Here is a 19,643-nt window from a genome sequence, read left to right on the forward strand (position 1 = left end):
CCATGCCAAGGACCTGTGGGGTGCTCCCCAGCACTGCCAGGTACAAGAGGGGCCAAGGGGCTGTCACCACTGTGGTCTTGCTCAGAGATGTCACCTTCCCATGTCCCTTTCCCAAGTTCTCCCCTTTCCTGCCCAAGGAAAGAGGTCTTGAGGGCAGCGGGGTCCAGCACATGAGCATAAGCCCGTGCCTTAGCAACGGCCTCCCTGCCAGCCAACTCACTGCTGATCTTACAGCCAGGGGATCAGGGGCTGGCCCTGGGGTCAGGGGGCATGGGGACACCTTGCAGTAGGCAGGCTGGGAGCTGGGGACAATGGCAGAGGATATCAAGGCACAGAATTGCCTTTGGGCTGCAGAAATGCCTCTTCCTTGGGGCCCAGCGAGATACAGGTCAACTCTCTCCTGGCAGTGTGTGCAATTCCCAGTAAGGCAATGGGGGGATAGGACCCAGCACAGCCCACCCAGCACTGGAAGCAGCAGTTTTCTCCATCCCCAATTGCCACATCATCTCAGGGAGCTTTAAGCTCTGCACCGAAGTTGTGGTCTTTCAGCCTGCTTTTCTCCATCCCCCCAGACTCACCCTGGGGATGTTGGGGAGATGTGGAGCACCTGTGGTGGTTTTTAAATTTTGGAAGTCAAAAGGGAAGTTTCAGCTCAGCTGAAATCACAGCCCATGCCTCCAGCTCAGGCCTGCCCCACAACAGACCTGCCTGCACCACTCTGCTCCTGCACACCTGGGGGGCCCTCGCAAAGCATTAGAAATCACACTTTACTAATTTTATGTTTTTTTTATCCCAGACAAGAAAGCAAAATATTGTCATCTTTCCAACGCCACCTGACCGGGGCAGAGCAGCAAGTGTGGTGTGCCCCAAGCCAACATCTCTGGACGTATGGAGCGTGGCAAAGGCTCTTCTCTGGGGGATCCTGATGGAAAAAATGAAAAAATAACTGGAATGGGGGGAAAGTACAAGATGTGACTCTCCACTCCTCTGGGATGACCCCTTGGGGAGCCCCCCCCCCCCTCGTTTTTCACTCCGTTTCTGCCTGCTCCAGGTTTGTGCAGTCCCGGCTGTTCACTAGATGGTGCCCTCGGGCTGCCGGTTTCTGAGTTATCCCCTCGCAGGCTGGGGACAGGACGGGGCCTGGCCCTGCCCCGGGCTCCCAGACTGAGTTTTAGGCAGGTCAGAAGCACAAAAGGAGCGTGAAAGCCACTTGAATCCCTCAATTAAATCCCTGCGCGTTTGGGGGCTTCAGGGTCTGGGTCTGGTAATGCACTGCAAGCGCTGGCCTCTCTCCCGTATCCTGGGTCTGTCTGAATCTCTCAGAATTTTATATTTCTGCCGCTGTGAAGGTGCTTTACGTCCCCAAGGTGGGAAGAGAAAACAGGATAGGCAAAGAGGCAATTCCCTGGTGAATGCACTTGAGTAAAGCAGCAAATAACCATCCACAATCATCACCAAAACCAATGTGTACAGCCGTAGTTCTGCAGCTCCAGCGCAGGGCGGGAAGAGGAGGAAGACAAGCTAGCACACATTAGTGTTACTAAGAGGACATTTATTCATTTAGAAATGTAAATAGATGGGCATAAAGCAGCATTAGCTGTCTCTGTTACGGAGGAGCCCTGCCATGGAGCAGGAGGATGCGATGGAACAGGGATGTAGAGCATCCGCAGGGCTGCCCATGGACCCAGGGCAGGAATAGCCGGGGCTGCTGCAGGTCAGAGCCAGGGTCTGTTTGCCATCCCAGGAGGTCACTGTTTGCATTTGGCCTTAACCTTGCCAGGATGGAGACTCTTTCCCTTTTATTAGAAACCACTCATGCCTTTATAAGATGGGGAAACCAGATGTGAGTGGCAACTTCCAGGGGTCAAGTCACACAAGGCGACTCTGTGGTGGCAGCATAGGACATGCCAGCATCCCCCTTAATCTTCTGGTCTCTTAAAATAGCAGAATGACGGAAAAGATCAAAGCCAGAGCTACACAGAGCAGCATTTGTTGTCATTTTGAGGTGGCATTAATATGCAGTTCTGGGTGAAAAAGTTGCTCGAAAACCAGTTTTTTGTTGCTGCTCATCTCTGTCCTGCCCCAGACAAACCCCAAGTCCTGCCCATGTGCAGGGACCCACAGTGCTATGGGTCCTGCAGAACTGTCCAGATGTCAGGGTTTGAGCCTCAAAGGCCAGGCACCGCTCCTAAATTTTATTGTTATTTTTATATTTTCTTTTTCTTTTTTTAATTTTTTTTTTTTTATATATTGGCCAGATCAAGCTGGAAATAATGTGGCAGAAATTATGTTTGCCTTCACCATCAGCAGCCCATATGTCCTGGAGGGAGACATCGTGCCAATGAGCCTCGAGGAGCTAACATCAGCAGGAGGCAGGAATGGTCCTCTTGGCCTCCAGCATCATTGGCTCCAATAAAAAGATGTAAAAGAGGGCAAAATGGCACTTGGAGGCCTCCACAGCATCTCTCATTTTGCGGACAAATGTGAAGAATGAGCACGGGAACACAACAACTGCTTACAGAGCCTGCTTTTGATCTTCCAGGTATCCCTTGTTGAAGGAAAGCTTGGCCAAGCCAACCCATTAAATTGGGAATTCAATCCCAGGTGCCTCCATGGGGGCCACTCTTCAATGATGGAACGATACTCTTGCTTGGACACAGGTTCATCCCACCTCTAGGAATGGCCCCTTCCTCCCCACTGACTCCCACCCTCAGAAACCCTCACCTCTGGGCAGGAGACAGACCTGCCCCTCTGCGCCCAGGGACCTGATAATCCACTGCCTTCAACCCTGGAAATAAAAACCCGTGTTTAGCACCTACATCCAGTGTCAGGAAAAATACTGGAGTAAAGCTGCACACCCTTGTCATCTCTATAATTTACCTTTGTAACTTATGCTTATGAAGCAGCTGATGGGGAACGGGTTTAAGGGGAGGGAGTTTCCTCTTGGACTTGCCTCTAAATACGTCCCCCATCTCAGGCCACCACTGCCTCTCCCAAGGCACTCGCTTCACCTCCCGACAGCTCCGTGGACAGGAATTGCTGCAGCAGGAACCCACAGGGTTTTGCCAGGTTCCACTGCAGGGTTTTGGGTGCACATTTACCCCCTTACCAGGAGCAGGTACCAGGTACAAAGGCAGAGGGACAGATAGCCATCCCCCAGCCCCCCGATAGCCTTCTCAGGCAGGATCAGGATCCATCCTGGCTGCCTGCATCCCCCGAGGCTGGAAAACACTGGTGCCAGGACCAAGACACTACATGTGTGTGCACCTATTTGGCCTGTCTCTCCGTCGCCGGGAGCGGGATTGACCCGCTCGGCGGATCCCGATAACGGGCCGTTTTGAGCAAGAGCCTTATGAAACCGCCTTTCACGGGCAGCACAGAGGACGGTTGTTCCCGGGGCCAAACCTGTCTCTCCCGGGCTCCTGCCGCGGGATACTCAGCTGTTCAAAACCCACGGAGCCCGTGGCAGAGGAGGAGAGGTGGGAAGGGGGATTTACGGCTTGCTGCAAGGAGAGCTGGGCAGCGGGAGGAGCCGTGCCGAGGCAGGGGTTTTTGGGGAAGAAGGCAGGCATCAAGGCAGGGCTGTAGCCGGCTGACGCCAGCCCCGCTCTGCGGCCTGAGACCCTTCCAAGGTGCCGGCCGAGGTACAGATGTTCCCATTGTGCATCTTGGGAGCCTTCTCGGAAAACTCCAGCAGCTTCGTTCCTCAAGCTGCCTTTTTAGCTCCAGCTTTTGGGTTTCTGTACTGGTTTGTTTTTTTGGTTTGTTTTTTTTTTTTTTTTTTTAAATCATATACATAAGTTTGGAAGAGAGCCTTCTCTCTACTGCATTTCTTTGCCTCGTGCCAATCCCCCAGTGTTTTAAGAGCTCTTTCCCTGCTTTGTGTCCCCCCCCCCCGGCCTGAACGATCGTCACCATCCCAGGGGTTGGCACTATTAGGCTCCAGTGCAAAGCAACCACTGCCAACCACAGCCTGTTTTGTATGGCAGGGGCTGGTTAGTGGGGTAAAGCAGATGGGTGGAAAAGCAGACTGTGCACTGGGGATCCTGCAAACCAGTTCTGCTCCGACACTGCCAGGCATTTGGTGCTCAAAGTGCACATCGCTGCTCCCTGACTCAATTTTCCCACAAGCAGCATCACAGTGGGGAGAAGGGAGGTTTGCAAACCACTTTGAGATCCTCGATTATGGGGTTTTTTATTTCCCCCTGCTGCTTCCTATGGGCAAAAGCAGCTAAGCATGGACAGGAAGCAAGATGTGCAAAAGGGATGTTAGATCAGCCCTCAGACACAGCAGGAGAGGCAGCTTTGAAAAACCAAGCTGAAAATGGAGCTAAAAAATGATTGAAGGATTTTTGGGAAGAATCAGCCTCTTAGAGCAGGATCAGGGCCAGGAAGCAGAGCTGCAAGGTGCCTGTCCCTGCCTCTAGCTCCATCGCTGGCCAGCTTTATGGTGTGCTTGGTCCCTGCAAGGAGAGGGACTGACCAAAGCCTTGGGTTGAACCTAGGTGTGAGCAGAGAGGATGATAAAACCCTGTTTGGGGACCTGCTCTGCTCCTGCCTCTCACCCAGCCCTTGCTTAGAAATCATTTTGGCCAAGCCTCAGAGCACTGCTGCTTCCCCACAGCTGAGGTTCCCAATTAGTCTCCAGGTCCAAACACAACAGGAGGGCAAGGAGAAAGCCCTGCAGCACTCTCAAACCCTCATCCAGCCTGAATGCTCTCTCAAGTACAGCATCTTTAAGGTTAGCAGTGGATCCAGGTATAATTTAGTCAGGAAGTGCAGCTTAGCAGAGGGGAAATTACCCCCTCTCTCCTGGCCAGCACTAGCAGCTTATGGAGAAGGCAGCAATAAATGAGAATCAACTTCCAAAGAGAAACAAAAAAAGCAACACCACTTAGAGCCAGAAAGCAACTGAAAGGGCACATTTGTAACAGGAAAGATGTTTACAGCCCACTAGCAGCAAGAAAAGCCGTGGCTTTTAAAGAGAGCTGGGGCAGAGGGCATCTGTCTTTCAAAACAATCAGGAAAAGGAATCTGAAAAGCAAACACAACGCTCTCAGACATGAAAGAAAAGGCAGCAGCCAGTGGAAGTCACCCTCGGATCACGAGGGCATCCAGCACGGGTATCACATCAGGAGGCACGCCAGCAGCCGGGGGACAGGCAGGGCTGGCAGCGAGAGTGAAGACAGGGCTCCCGTGAGCCCTTTGCTGGCGACAGGCTGCCTTGGGAAACTGCAGGCCAGGGGCGTTTAATCTGCTCCTGCAGATAGGCTCTTCCTTATCAGCTTCCTCCTCCGGGCACAGGGCTGGTGAACCAGCACGTCCCCCCACTCTGTTGGTGGCAAGAGGAAGAGAGCAGCTCAGGGCCAGCATCAACCTGGTACCGATTTCACAGTGCTCTGCTTCCTATGTTCCCTAAAAAGCATGGAGCAAAACTGGGGGGAGCTCCCAGCCAGCCCCCTGAAGCCAAGCACCCCATCCCCAAGCCCACCGGGGCACCAGGCCATAAGCACAACCCAGACCAGTGTCCACTACTCTCCAATGTAAAAGCTTGTGTCTTACAGAGACTTTTTCATAGCCTGCAAGTGGCATGTAAAAAGCATCACCTCCACCCCACCACATCCATCTTCAAGGTCTCTGTGCCTACCAGGAGCTGTGGTCCATCCACCCTCTCCTTCTGATGTGCACCCCAGACACAGAGCATAGGCACGGCGAGGTGCCAAGGAAAGGGGTTTCAAAGGCTGCCCCACTAAATGGGGAGTCACTTAAGCATGACAGGAAGGCAGGGACAACCCCACCTGACAGCTTTGAGATGTCAGATCTGAGAAACTGAGAAGCACCTGTAGGATTAAGGAGCTGAGCAGCAGCTTTGAGGGCACCCTCAGCCCCTAAATGATGAATAGGAGCCATCTCCCTTCCTCTGACACTCACAAACCTTTTGAAGTCCTGGTTTATATCCTAAAAAGCTAACAGTTTTAAAGAGAAATATAGAGAGAGGGAAGCATCTTCCAGCAAAGAGTAGGTGAGTATGCACATCCTACTGCTGTTCATTAAAAGTAGCTAATAATCTCATTTTTTTCCCAGCTCGGATAAAGCACTGTGTATAAGTAGATAAGAGGCTTACATACCCAGGAGGCTCAATTAACGTTCTTAGTTCACACGGCCTCAGGTAGAAGGCATTGCTGACCATAGGTTGCAGCTACCAACTGTTTAAGGAATAGCTTTCTTTTAAATCTTTATAATCCAAAGTCTTTTATTTTTAGATATTCCTAGTACTCCTCCTCTCCACAACACTTCAGCTCAGTTTTCCCTGACTCTACAGGTACTGCTGGCTGTACACCAACAGCCTAACAAAAAATATCTCTCTTGCCTCCCACATCACCTAAACCCTTACCCAAAAAGATGAGGTCCCCGATGAACTGGGTCTTATATACCCCATTGGTGCTGGTGTGAACTGGCCCACCTGTAGCCTCTGTCCTGAATGGAAGCAAGAGCTGCCTCTGGGGCTGTTTTAAGTGAGCATGTGGGAGCCTGTGGTGCCTAGAGGAGGGATGGGTTGTTTTCCTTATCCGAGCCTGCTAGTCAGCCTTGTTCACTCTGAGTTGGTTTTAGCTATTTACTCTTCTGTAGGCTTATCAGAGAAAAAGCACTTGGGGGGTCTATTTTTCTTCTAGAAAAATAGTGAGTATGTGAGCTGGGAATGTGTTTTCGAAGGGATGCGCTGGGGTGTAACTCCCAAGGAGTATCTCTGTCTTTCAGAGGTGGCTCTTCAGCTGCATCCTGTGCAAACACCCTGTGCTGGGGTGTCAGCAGGTCCTACAGCTACTTAGTGCTTTTTTACATTACTTACTGACTGCAGCAGCAGGGTTTAGGACTGCCTCTTTTCTAGGGCTGATCAAAGGAGCAAGGAGTCCTTCACTGCTGAAGCCAGACAGACAGTTGTAGCAAAAAAAAAACCCAAAGCAACAGAGATGCTCTTGAGCTGCTGGGATATGGTCATGGGAGAGAGCTGTACTGATGATAATAGGGGTGCACCACCAGTACTGAGAGCTAGAGATGCTCAGAGGCACATCTGGGGCACAGCTGCTGTGAGCAGGATAACCATGGATCAACGGAATAGCAAGGATCGGCACAACAGGGCTGTGGTCATAGCTGAGGTTTACAGTGTGCCAGCCTGTGCCCCTGGGGTCTACCTCCTGCTCTTACCTCTATCCATCGACGGGTGACAGAGCATCCTAAATATTTACAGAGTGAGGCAAGTGGCCTAAGTGGAGGATGCTGTGCAGATGTTGTCAGGAAGCACGGCGGTTGTGAGCAGGGGGTTCTGCTGCCTCCGTGGAATAGAGGCACAGCTGAAGATCTGCCAGCAGCTGTAGCCCACTCCTCATCCCTAGTGGCATTGCCCAGAGCACTGCCTGTGCCCTGGACACACAACACAAGGGTCTGCCTGTTTCTCCCCTCTGCTTGCGTTGGGGCTGTACACTGACCAAGCCTTCCAGGCTTTGGTCCCTTCTGGCATCATTGGTGACTTTCAGATACAAAGGCTTTCAATTCTCAGCCTTATGCTCCTCCAACAACCCACCCCACCTTGTTGCTGATCTTACTCATCGGTGGGTGAACCTGGCATAGAAGTACGCAAGTGCTGAGAGAAACACTGTGTTTCATCCCAAGGTGAGGTGCACGCTGTCCCTATGCTCCTGGACACACCGTGTTCCCAGGTTCATCCTGCGTGTCGAAGCTGATCGCAATTTCTCAAGCCAAAATACACCCTTCCCCTGCTCCTCTCTGCCAGCCCAGCCCTCCTCTGGGACTGCATGGTGTCTGCAAAGGACAATGTGGGCCGAGCTCTGCTGGCCATCATGGCAGGGAGGCTTCAACAGCATCTGCACTAAATGGGCTAGAGAAGATTAAGTGCTCTCTCTGCTCCTGAAAGGCCCATTTAATTCACTTTCACCCTCTCTTCCCCCTCCCCCAGACCTCCCTGGCATCCAGGACACAGGGACTTTTATTACACCACTGAAAACCTTGAAGGGGACTGATCTTTTTTTTTTTTTTTTTTTTTTCTTTTTGCCTGTTCCACCTCTTAGAGAAATGTCTCCTCTGACGGGCCACCAAGCCTACGTGCCTGCTGTCATGCACTAGCGGCTCTGGCCCCAGGACAACCTGCCAGTGGGTTTGCTCAGCCAGCATCTGCTTCAGGCTCAGATGGCCCCAAGAGCAAGATTTAAAGCTTGGCAGTGGGGAGGGCACTGAGAAAGGGTGCGTTATCAGCCAGGGACAAAGATTGTCTCTTGCTACCTGTTCCTTTTCAGTGTTTCGGGGGACCCGGCAGAAGCCATGAGGTGCTGGCAGGGTGACAATAAGATGGGCATGAGAGTGCAGCTGGCACCAGGATGGGACCAGCCTGGCCTTGGCCTTTCCTCCTGTGTTTCTTTCTGGGCTGGGTTATCAGCTTGCTTCTCACCAGCCCTTGGTGACTGAGAGCCTCTGGCAGGGTACAGCTGCTTGATGAAATAGTTGAAATTCCAGAAATCTCTGAAATTAATACAGCTTCCTCAGTTTGTGTTGAAACCCACTTCAGTCTGGGTTTGTCCTACTGGAAATGAGCTTTCCTCTGCATTGCAAAGGGGCCAGCCATGCAGTGGGGCTGGTTCTTAGGGGGCAAAAACAGGCTGTGGGGAATGGGAGGTACCACAGGCTTTGCTCCTCAGGTCAGGAGCAGGTTTGCTGGCTACATGGGGCCAAGCTCCCCTAGAGGCAGCAGGAACACAGGTGGGACTACTTTGGCCCACAAAGCAGCAGTCACAGCTCAGCACCAGGTGAGTCTCCAGCTGCAGGTGTTTGAGTTTTACTGGAAAGGGGCTAGATTCCCCATTGGAGCAGACAGCTGCAAAATGTACTGCATTTTAAAATCGAAAGCCCTCTGGACCTGCCTCATTAGAACAAACTGGAAATCAAAAACTTTCTCTTAAGAGATGCACAAGCAGGGAAAGGTGTATCTGCCTGTTTGGTGAGCTCCCCATCCCAGAGAGGCTTCCCTCTATTTGCTGCCCTTTACCAGGAGGGTTTTGGATTAATCCTGCACCCTGTGCCTGACTTTGAGATATCGCTTTGTGTCCAATGCCCTTCTAGCCCCTTGTGAGAGATACAAATGTACTGATATAACTGCACAGCAACTCTGCACAGCAATAACTGTAGCTTCTGCAGCGCAGGAGAGCATCTGCTGCCACTGCCTTCCAGACCTATTCTCAGCCCTTTGGGTTAAGCCAAGATTGTGTCCTTGCAGAAGTCCATGGCAAAACTCCAGCTGAGCTAAAAGGTCTCCAGTTTCTTATTAGGAAATCTTGCTGAAGGTACAGTAATAAAAGCAGTATTTCTGAAAGAAAATCAAATGCCAAGTAAGAATAGTATTTTCTCCTAAAGATGCGCCAATAATGAGAAAATCCTCAGTCAATAAACAGCAAGAGAAACGCTAAGCTGCTAGAAATCAGGTGGGGCTGTCTCCAATTAGCCCGTTACCATGTGAATGCAGCACATCTGGATTTTCTTTTGTTGTTCTGACATTTCTTTTCCAACAGACATACATGTCCAACATGTCTTTTTTTCCCCGAGACGGTCCCGCCTTTCCCAGCACTCAGTCCTCTGGCAGTTGTGCTTCCCTACTGTAAGCGGGTGAGGTGCCAGCCAGCACGCCAGGCTCTGGAGAGACAGTCATTTGCCCCAGGGAAGGTCTGGCAAGTGAATTTAAGCTGCATAAGAAGAGCAATAGGCTTTGAAAACATGATCGGGACATATGCATGTGCTGCTGCAAAGCACCACATTGCCAAAATATAGATGCCCCCTCTCTTGCCAGCTGGACTGTGCTGCTTTGAGTCAAGAGCATCCCAATGGTGCTGTGGCACAGCAATGTCAGCATGTCATCCTAAAGCAAGTCTTGCAGACCTCAGGTGATGGGGACATATGGCACATGTTCTGATCTCTGTGGTATGGGAAAAGCAAAGATATAAGGCACAGTGAAAAGAGGCTTTCTGTTTCAAGACAACTGCAGGCTTCGAAGATCAAGAACTCTTCCATAAGGACAATGCCATGGGCTTACCCAAAGGCTCTGCCGTGGAGGTTGCAAAGGGGACACTTTCCATCCACCACTCAACAAGCTCTTGGGGGAAGATTCAGCCTATGAACAAGGGCAGAACTTCAGAACCACCTGGCACACCCACCATTTAGATAAGGTACGTTCATGAATATCTTCCCTTCACCCAATAGATATGGGGAGAAACCTGTCAGCCAACAGGTTATTAAAGGCTTTTGCCTTTTTATCTTGTCCACTGCTTGAAAAAACCCACAGCTTTCTGCAAAGTGTGTGTTTATTTGAAATGAGTTCTTGAACTCCTTCCCTCTGTGGGTGTCAGACTGTAGGACATCAGTGGTGTCAAAGCTGCGTTGCTTGCTCTGATGGGACACGGGTAAAATTTCTTTCTCAATCTCTCACTCCAAACACCCTCTTCAATATTTGCTTAAAAAAATCACTCTTTCCATGTCCATTCTGCCAGTAATTTCTCTTACTGGAATCTCTTGTAGTTTGAGTGCTTTCAAAAGAAGAAAAATTGCCCAAATAATCTTATTCCCTAGTGTTATCACACACTGGCTGCTCCATCCAGGATGTGCCCACACTAAGGCAGAACTAGAGTCGCCAGTAATAATTACTATTATGGCGCTGCTAAAAGCCTTAAAAGACATGGTGGTTACGGGCAGGAAAACCTGCAGCTAGCAACCAGGTCCAGTTTATGCAAACACAACCTGACTCACAAAAGCCGTAGTCAGACGAAGAGTTGAGAGCTCCTTCTGTCATCCCAGGACTCTTTCTGGCTTTCACTGGGCTGGCCGAGCCCTGGGATGAGCCGTAGCCTGGGCTGTATGCTCTACCAAAGCATGCTGTGTGCGTCCCAGCAATGCAAGCCCCTCTGTTTTCCTTCCCTGAGGCCAGCCCCGGCTTGTGTGCACACCACAGCCTCCTCTTACCACTTACCCAGCTGCAGAACGAGAAGTGGGTCTGAAACCTGAGCAGTGTTGACCATCATTAGGAGCACAGCCCTGAAGAATTCCTCTTCAAGTAGCATGCTTGTTTTCCAAGGCTTGGCACACATGGAGAGGATGCTTCTGTTTCCAGATCTGTCCCATCATGTCAGGACTGGGGAAAGCAGAAGTATCTATGACTTTCCCTGGGCAGAGTCCCTCAAACCCACACCTCACTCATCCATGCTGACTGTAGCAACAACAACCCTCCCAGAGCTCTGGCTGTTCAGAAACAAGCTGTGTCTGACCGTGCTTTACAAAGAGATAAAACCCAGAGATTGCTGGAGAAAAGGAACCTGAGCTTCCTTTAACACCACAGTACACGCTGATGTTCTCCTAGCAGCACCTCTGCCTAGAGACACCGGACAACACTTCCAGCAGTCACTGTGTGACAGACAGTTAATACAGGACATGTGTTTCTGTCCTGGACAGGCTGTTCCTCCTGCCCAAGGTCTAGTATAATTTCCTTTGTGCCTGTCTTTTTTGAGGAAGCAGTGGGAAAGCAGGTCTCCAAGACTGAGACTTCAGAAGAGTGTGTTCAGTTTACGTGGTAAAGATGTGACAGCCTGATGTCTGCAGAAGGGACAAGGGACCCTGGTGCCTTGCAGCAAGCAAGATTATCCTGGAAATACCTTGTTCCCACCTCTATTGTGCATCTCTTTATCTTCCCCTCATCTGGGGCAGAGCTCCTGGCTGGGAGATCAGGGAAGGCAGCTGCCAGCAGTGGCAGCAAGACTTCTGCACCACCATGTGTCTCCTAAGGGAGAGAGATGGATATCTGGAGGTGGGATATTTAGGGAAGTATTTGGTGTATAAATGTTTCAGAGCCCTTAACTGAGCAGGAGAGGAGCTGAGTTTTGATATCCTAAAGCACATATCTCTGCTTTTCGTCCTGTTGCTTCACTGCCCATCTGTCCCACCCCAGGCAGCCAGGAGAGGAACGAAGTCTTGACCTCCCTGTGTGCCTGTGGGCGGCCAGAAGATCTTCGGCTGGTCACAGAGGTGTGTTTTTTGCTGGTGAACTCTGTAGGCAGGGGTAAAAGGTGATGCTGAAGGCAGCGTAGCACCCAGGGCAGAGCCTCGCACATACTGGCCTCCTGTGCCCCAGGGGCAGGCGATCTTGGCAGGACCTGAGGTGTGTTCCCGTGTGCTGAGTCACGCCAGAGGCTCCCAGTTCACATACGTGAGGGGACAGCTACCGGGACTCTAAAACATACCGCTGCCATCTTTCTCCCCAGACATCCTGGCTCCATCCTCCACGGGTTACCATGGGAGCCACAAAGCTCTGCCAAAATTCGCACCTTGTAAGAACTTCTGAGTGGAAACTCCGAATCTGTGCAATTTCCACACTTTCAGCAGCAATCTCTCCATCCTTCCCCCCCTTTTCCCAGTACCTTGTTACCCTACAAATCCACAGATGGACACCAACCCCCCCCCCGCCCCCAATTCAGTGTCTGTGCCCTGCAGCTCTGTGCTGTGCCTGCCCCAGCCCTCAATGGAGCCATTGATAGCAATACCTGGTTTGCTTTGGCCTCCAGCTCAGCTCCTCAGAAACCCTGAAAAAGACACACTGGCGTTTCCCCGATATTTATCTAGGAATAAAGCATTTCAGGAAGGCTACACAGCCCTGGCCTTGCCTGAGAGGTGCAGTGGGACCCACATGAGGATTTGACTACATCCACTCTCTGGTCCTCCTTAGCTCCCCCCAGAGGCATGGAGCAAAGACTTTCCTGAAGCAGACATTGCTTTCTCCACGCTGTGGGTGCAGAGACATCACAGCTACTTACCTCCAGCCAAGGCCCTCCACCACTTGTTGGCCAGCTCAGGGGCTGGTCTAATTTAGGGACTTTCTACATGTGTTGTGGGACACCTCCATGTCCCCTCCTTCTTGCCCCTGGCATGCCCTGGAGTGAAGGGATGTCCAGCTGGTTCACAGGCTGATGCTTTTGGCTTTACGCTAATGGAAAGTTTTCCTCCATGAGGCAGGAAAACTTTTTTCCTCCGGCCAGTCACAACTCAAATCCAGTCCTCAACTTAGCAAGGACAGAGCAAAGGTCTCTGTATATGACTTGTGGGTTCTGGCTGGCAAATCTTAACATCATATACGGTTGTTGACTTTTCAGGTTTACAAATGTACAAGTCACACATTTTGTAGACCAGCTGGTGGGAGGTATTTTCCTTAAGCTCTTTGAAAGCCCCAGTGAAGAACAGTGAACATTTCTTATCCCCATGCTACATACTTATTTTATCCTTAAATGTTCTTAGTAACTATTCACAGATTAAGTCTCTCATTTTCTTTAGGAGTGAAGGTCCAAGATAGATTATAGATAGCAAGGTCTATCAGCAGAGACAGGAGAGCACAGCTGAGATCCTTTTTTCATCACTACAGGGTGATGCAGAGAATTTAACAAGCCGCATGTTGCAAGGTGAAAATTATGCAGAGTAACATTTTGATGAATTATGTAAAGATTTATATATACATGTATAAAAATGCATATACAAACACATGCAAATGGAGAAAATGAGCTTAGTTAATGGTTGTTCCTGGCACTCACATTGCCTTCATCATATGAGGAGCTCAGCATGCTTTATCAAGCTATATGAGAGCATTTTTCCCTCACCATTGAAAAATGTGGGTCGTTGTTGTAATGTTTCATAGCAACAACTTGAAAGAGAAAGCACGGTGCCCAAGCACAGCTGCTGGCTAACTTGGGCAGGCAGGTTTATTGGAGTCTGGCTAGTGCAGTGGAGTTAATGCATTTCTTCCATCTGGTGCCAGGGGGACTCTTTGGTGACCACAGACTGTCAGAGACCCCATCTTTCCCAACAGCCCAAAGGCAGTCTTTTATGGAGTTGCTGGTCTTTCCATAAGAGCCGGCTTGTGCTGATAGCTTCTTACTGAACTTGCAGGAGAGATTGACAGCATCTGTCCATCCCAGAGGATGCTCCTTGGACCAGCCTGCCTGCTGGGCATGGTGGGCAGCCCAGTGCTTGGATAGGCAGGAAGCAGCCTGGCTTCCACTGTGACCAGCAGGTAAAGGTGACCTGCACATGCTCTAGGAGACCAAGAAAGTTCTTGCCTTGTGGACAAACATCCCACAAATCAGTTTCAACCAGGTCATACTTGGGTTCTCTGGAAATGCCTCATGAATCCATCTGTGAGCTTGCAAGGCGTTCATCCCCTGTATTTACAGTGTAGTGGAGTCCAGTCATCCCAGTCCTGCCCGGCGCCCAAGTGCCTGGTTCTTAAACAATCAGCAAAAAACAGATTTTGTTCCAAATTGAGTCATTCCTGACGAAGCATGTTGGTTGATGGAGTTTTGGTGCCGGGATATTCAATCTAAGCTGCTTTCACCTTGGCGCACCATCAGGGGGACCAGCGCTGGATTTCCCTGATTGCTTGTGGTCCAGCAGAAGGTCTTTCGGCAAACTAGCAGATGAGAGGCAACATCCAGCACAGCCTGCTGGAAGAGGAGAGGCAGGGGAAGGAGCAACCATCATCACACACGGACCAGGGTTCCCCTAACCTTCAGGGATACTACTCTGTCCCAGTGAGCACCTTTCCATCAGTGAATTGTATGGTGCTGACAGAATGAGAAGATACCATTGGTTCTGACTTTATCCTTACTGTTGCCCTCTTCTCAATTCTAACAGTTGTCCTTTTTTTCTTGGTTTTCCCCTTTCCTTCCCTCCCTGTCTCTTCTCCCTGTGCCTGCTCCAAGCCATCTCTTCTTAATTGCCTGCAGGTATTTTTTTTTAAATGAAAGGGCTATACAAACAGAACCCCACGAGTGCCAGGCTAAATTCCTAAAACAAGCTTTCTCTTCCGGGAGGAGACCCAAACACATTCACTCATTGATTGGGCCGCTAGCTGATACTCAGCTCACCCCCCTCCTCCTGTATTTCAGATAGGTTTTCTTTTTTATTAAACGTCTCTAAAAAGACCAACAGATTGCCTGTGAATGACCACACAGTGGAATCCTACAAAGCTCCCATTCATGGCCAAGAAACTTGTACAATCCCAGTGGTGCAACAGAAAGACAGCTCTTTATAAACCAACCTGAGTTAAAAGGTCAATGGCCGTAAACTCCCCCTCCCTGCTTTCCTGCAGGGTTTGGGTTTTTAATAGTAATCAGTACTTTTTTACTATCCTAAGGAATAGGTCTTTTGAAGGGCTGGGGGGAGGGAAGGGTTATTTTTTCGCTTGAGGACTGCAGGGAAAGAGCTGTATCATGCTGAGAGATGTGCCTCAGGACCCCTCCACTGCAGTTCCCTTTATCCAGTGGAGCTCTTGGCTGGATGGACTAACCCTGGCTTGGTTTGTTTTATGCCACTGGCCTTGGAAAGCAGGAGGGTGCTTTGGCTTGAACATGGTCTGAAGAGGAAAGAAACTCCTATGGAAAATGACTATGGACGCGGTCTCTCAGAGAAGACAGGCAATGGAGTTACGTGGTCAAGAGTCCTAAAATCGTGCCATCTGTTATGACCAAGGGCATGAAAGTTTCCACAATGTCAAAGGTCTCAGTACTTCCAGCAGCATCCTCTTGACTTGATTGTTTGACCTTCCTGCCGTGAATAACCTGCTCTGGCTGCCTGGACCTCTTTTAGCCTTCTGTTGCTTAGCTATAAGGTACAGACAACACACGGGTCTCTTCAAGGCTCTTCCATTTGCACTAACAAGAGGCCATACAAGAATGCCTGCAAAAGGGAAAACCAAAAAGAAAACAGGTCATTGCAGGCAGACCATCCAGGTGGCCTGTGCCCGTGTGGTTAGTGAACAACTATATGTCTCTCCTCAATGGCAGAGCTATAAGAGTAATTAGGTGTTTCCTAGAGACCCAAGTGGAGAGGCAGGTAGAGCAATTTAGCCTTGTTTCATCTTTGTGAACAAGCACTGCCTTCTCCGAGCAGGTTCTTCAGCCAGAATTATGATGACCCTTTGGACACTGTCCATTAAAGCATGAGGTGGATTCCCAGAGAAGGAAGCATGCAAGTAGGCTGTGCTCTGCTAAGTCAGGACCAGTGAGCCTTGTCAGCATGCAGTCCTCAAGGGTTTGTCCAAGTAGGAACAACTTTTGCCTCCATCTTGGGCTTTTAGGAATTGACTTGAATATTTTCATATCTCTGAGTGATACCTGTAAAATGTAACAGATTCTGAAAAAGTTAAGTAATATTTATAGGAGGTGATAAAATCCCTTTCCTAAAAACCCCCAAAATCAAAGGAAACAGAGTCCTCCATTGCAATACATAAGTCATAGGACCATAAACAAGAGGACTTTGCAGCTGAAGTGTTTACAAATTGAGCAGGTATTTACTGTCTCAGAGACACATCTTTATTCAGGAGTTATTGGGGAAGGACTACAGTTCCCCATGGCAGTAGGGATGGATGAATGGATGGGTCTGAATGAAGGCAGGTGTGTGCCCATGCAAGTGTATGTTCAAGTGAACTCCAAAGGCATCAGCACACAAACATACCCACTCAGTGTGGTGGGAATAAAAGGTTATTTAAGTTCTTCCATTAAAAAATATCATTCTGCAATTATTTTAGCATGTTTAAGATGTTTAAGCCCTCATTAATATCCTTTAAATCTCCCTTTCACACACACTGCAAAGCCTTTCAACGAAGGACTCATTTTAATGGACTTAGAGGTAATCTTGTTTTTTAGCAAATAAAATAAAGGTTTCGCTAATTAAAAATGTTACAACATTTAGACTGGTCTTTTCTTTCCACTGCTTTAATTAAAAGGCATCTTGGGGGAAGGTTTCGAGAGCTGGATCCAAGTTTTATTTAATAATCCTAATACCGAGGCCAAAAAGGAACAAGCTGTTCTTGAAAGAATTTCATCCAGGAGATATAGGGAGTGGGAAAGACTTGGCTTCGCTATGAGCCACTAGTTCAGGTGGTCGGATCTTATCAAGCCCTTCACAAGAACAACAAGGGGGTACACAAAGTAGAGACTCTGTTGCCATGGAGAGCGGGGTTAAAATAGTCACGCTCTTGAGTTCAAGAACAAGGAATACGCTTCTTAGGTCCCTGGAGAGCAACCACAGCGATAGCAACTCTAGTCCCATGTTGTTGGCTACACACCCCATCAGCTCTCCATCGCCAGTGTGAGAATATTGTCTCACACAAGAGCTGTATCCCTTCCAGCTGGCCTCACAGCGTGCCAATGGAGAGATGCGAGTGCTTGCTTTGTATGCTCGTTTGACAACCCACACCACCCCTGGTGGGCGGTTGAGGTAGAAGCTAGAGGAGCGGAGTTGAGATTGGTGATTTTGCTGAGAAAAGGCAGATTACCTGTTACTCAGGTTAGATGGTGCGAGTGCTCCCTCCAGAGCCTATGCTGACTTTCACATGCACTGGGCTTGAGTCAATGTCTTGGTGGAAAACAGGTATGGTTTCTTTGGTAGAAAACCAGATAGGGGAGGCTCTTCCGCCTACTTTTTTCCCTTCTCTCACCCAAGCTCCTGTTGATGAGCACCTCTTTTGTGCTTAAAGTCAGTGAAATGATCAAGGTTCGTAAGAAAACTTATGTTTATTCTTGAGGGCTTTTTTTAAACACAGATCCCTGACCCAGTTAGACATGAGTTGGCATAACAGAGTGGGGTGGCCAGCTGCCTCACAGCACAGAGGAACGAGTAGCTGGAGGCTGGCAAGATGAGAACTTCAACTGGCTTTGACAGTAGGAAAATTGCAGTGGCACCACACCCTGCATCTCCTCTTCCTTCTCCTCCTCCTAACAGTGCTCAAACAAAAGACTGAATCCCAGCCTGCTTTGCAATGACACCCTATTGCATAGTGCTGCTCTCTGCTTGACCCCAAATCCCACTACCTCGACTTTGAGATGCTGGAAGGCATTGGGTCGGTGCTAAACGGCAGGGAGGCAGAAAGGTCCTTGTATCCACACAGCGCACAAGCTGGTGAAGATCAGCATCCTAACGGTCACCGCTGTTGTCCCTTTCAGGGAACAGAAAATGGCCAGGGGCTGGGAAGGAAGTTGACCTAGATGATCGTTGTAGGTCCCTTCCAACTGAAATTATTCTATTCTATTCTATTCTATTCTATTCTATTCTATTCTATTCTATTATCATCTAAGCCTGTTTCCTTTGGCTAGTGCAGGGTTAGCTGGAGCTCTGGCTCCCACATTGCTCTGATGAGCAGGAATGGGTGAAGCCAGGTGGTGAAGACGAAAGCTTCTCTGGCCTAAACAGACACCCACGGTTCTGACCATGGGAGAGGTCTGCTCTTCCACCTCTCAGCACTGAGTGCCTCTTTCACCCCTGACTGGAGGAGCCCTGAAGGACTCTCTTGATCTTGGGAGCATTTTACAGCCTTCACCTCGCTCAGCACCTGAGCTGTGAAAGCGTAAAGGACAAGATAGTGGAAGTCTGAACCTCAGATTCAGTGGGGCACCTTGTCCCTAAGTAGCATAGAGGGTCTCTAGGTTCACTTCCTCGACCTTCCCAGACTATAAAAGCTATTTTCAAAGCCTGGCCTCGTGTCTTTATTGGTGTTGAGCAATGATACCACTTCCCAGCTCTGTCACTTGCATCCCTCCCACACATCTGTTAAAGGACCAGCAGCAACTGTTAAACTGTTAAAGGGTGCATGAGACATCTGCCACTTCTGGAAAATGTTAATGTTTTCCTGCCTGATATGCTCAGCTAGCCTGGAATTATTTAAAAAAAGAAAGGACTTTTCCACAAGATTTCTGGGAGGGGTCTGCAAAGAGGAACTTGTTGTCAGCCACAGCTCATGACTAATGTAATATAAAAAGCGTCTGTTTGGCAGTTTGGCGGGATTTTAGGCAAGTGACTGTTTCAGGAATGAGGGTATTATTTTATGTGCAAGGTTATATTTAGAATTTGTAGACTGCAGAGTCGCAAGAAAATAATTGCATCAAGGAAATCTGGTGGAATCATAAACCATGAGAATGCAAAGCCTGAATCATCTGAGCCCGCAGGAGCCTGGAAATTTATTCCACCACAGCTCGCAGCGGCTCATCCATTTGTTGGTGTTTGGGGTATTTCCTTAGCTTTAAAGGAGTTTATGCTTCCATGTTGATAAATTTACTAAGGCAATAATTGCAGCATGTAAGAATGACTGAAGCTGTAAAACTGTTTCTAGACCCTTAGAAAATAGACTTCAAACTGTCTCATTTTGAACTATACCTCCTCCTCCTGGCACGGGTGCAGCTGAAAGCTCCAAAGATATGAATCCTCAGGAATTTGACTATTGTTCAGATGTGGCTTTCCACATGATGATTCACACCCTCCTCATTTTGGGCATCCTGGCTTTCAAGAGATGATGTGTCCCCTGCTCCTAAGTATCAGCCTAGAATACAAAATGCCCCAAGACGAGATGGCAAAGCATTAGGCTGTGACAGCCTCAACCCCTGCCCCCCTGCAGGATCCTCTTGTGTCAGCTAAAAGCCTCCCAAAGGGCTGTGGAGGTGTTTATGGCTCCTTGATGTTGCATTGCTTATGTATACGACGTTGGAGGTGGGAGGGTTGCGTATAGTGACTCTTGCGTTCCCATATGGCAGGATCACAGGTGCACAAGCTGGACA

This window comes from Numenius arquata, chromosome 11, assembly GCF_964106895.1.
Source record: "Numenius arquata chromosome 11, bNumArq3.hap1.1, whole genome shotgun sequence".
NCBI classification, from domain to species: domain Eukaryota; kingdom Metazoa; phylum Chordata; class Aves; order Charadriiformes; family Scolopacidae; genus Numenius; species Numenius arquata.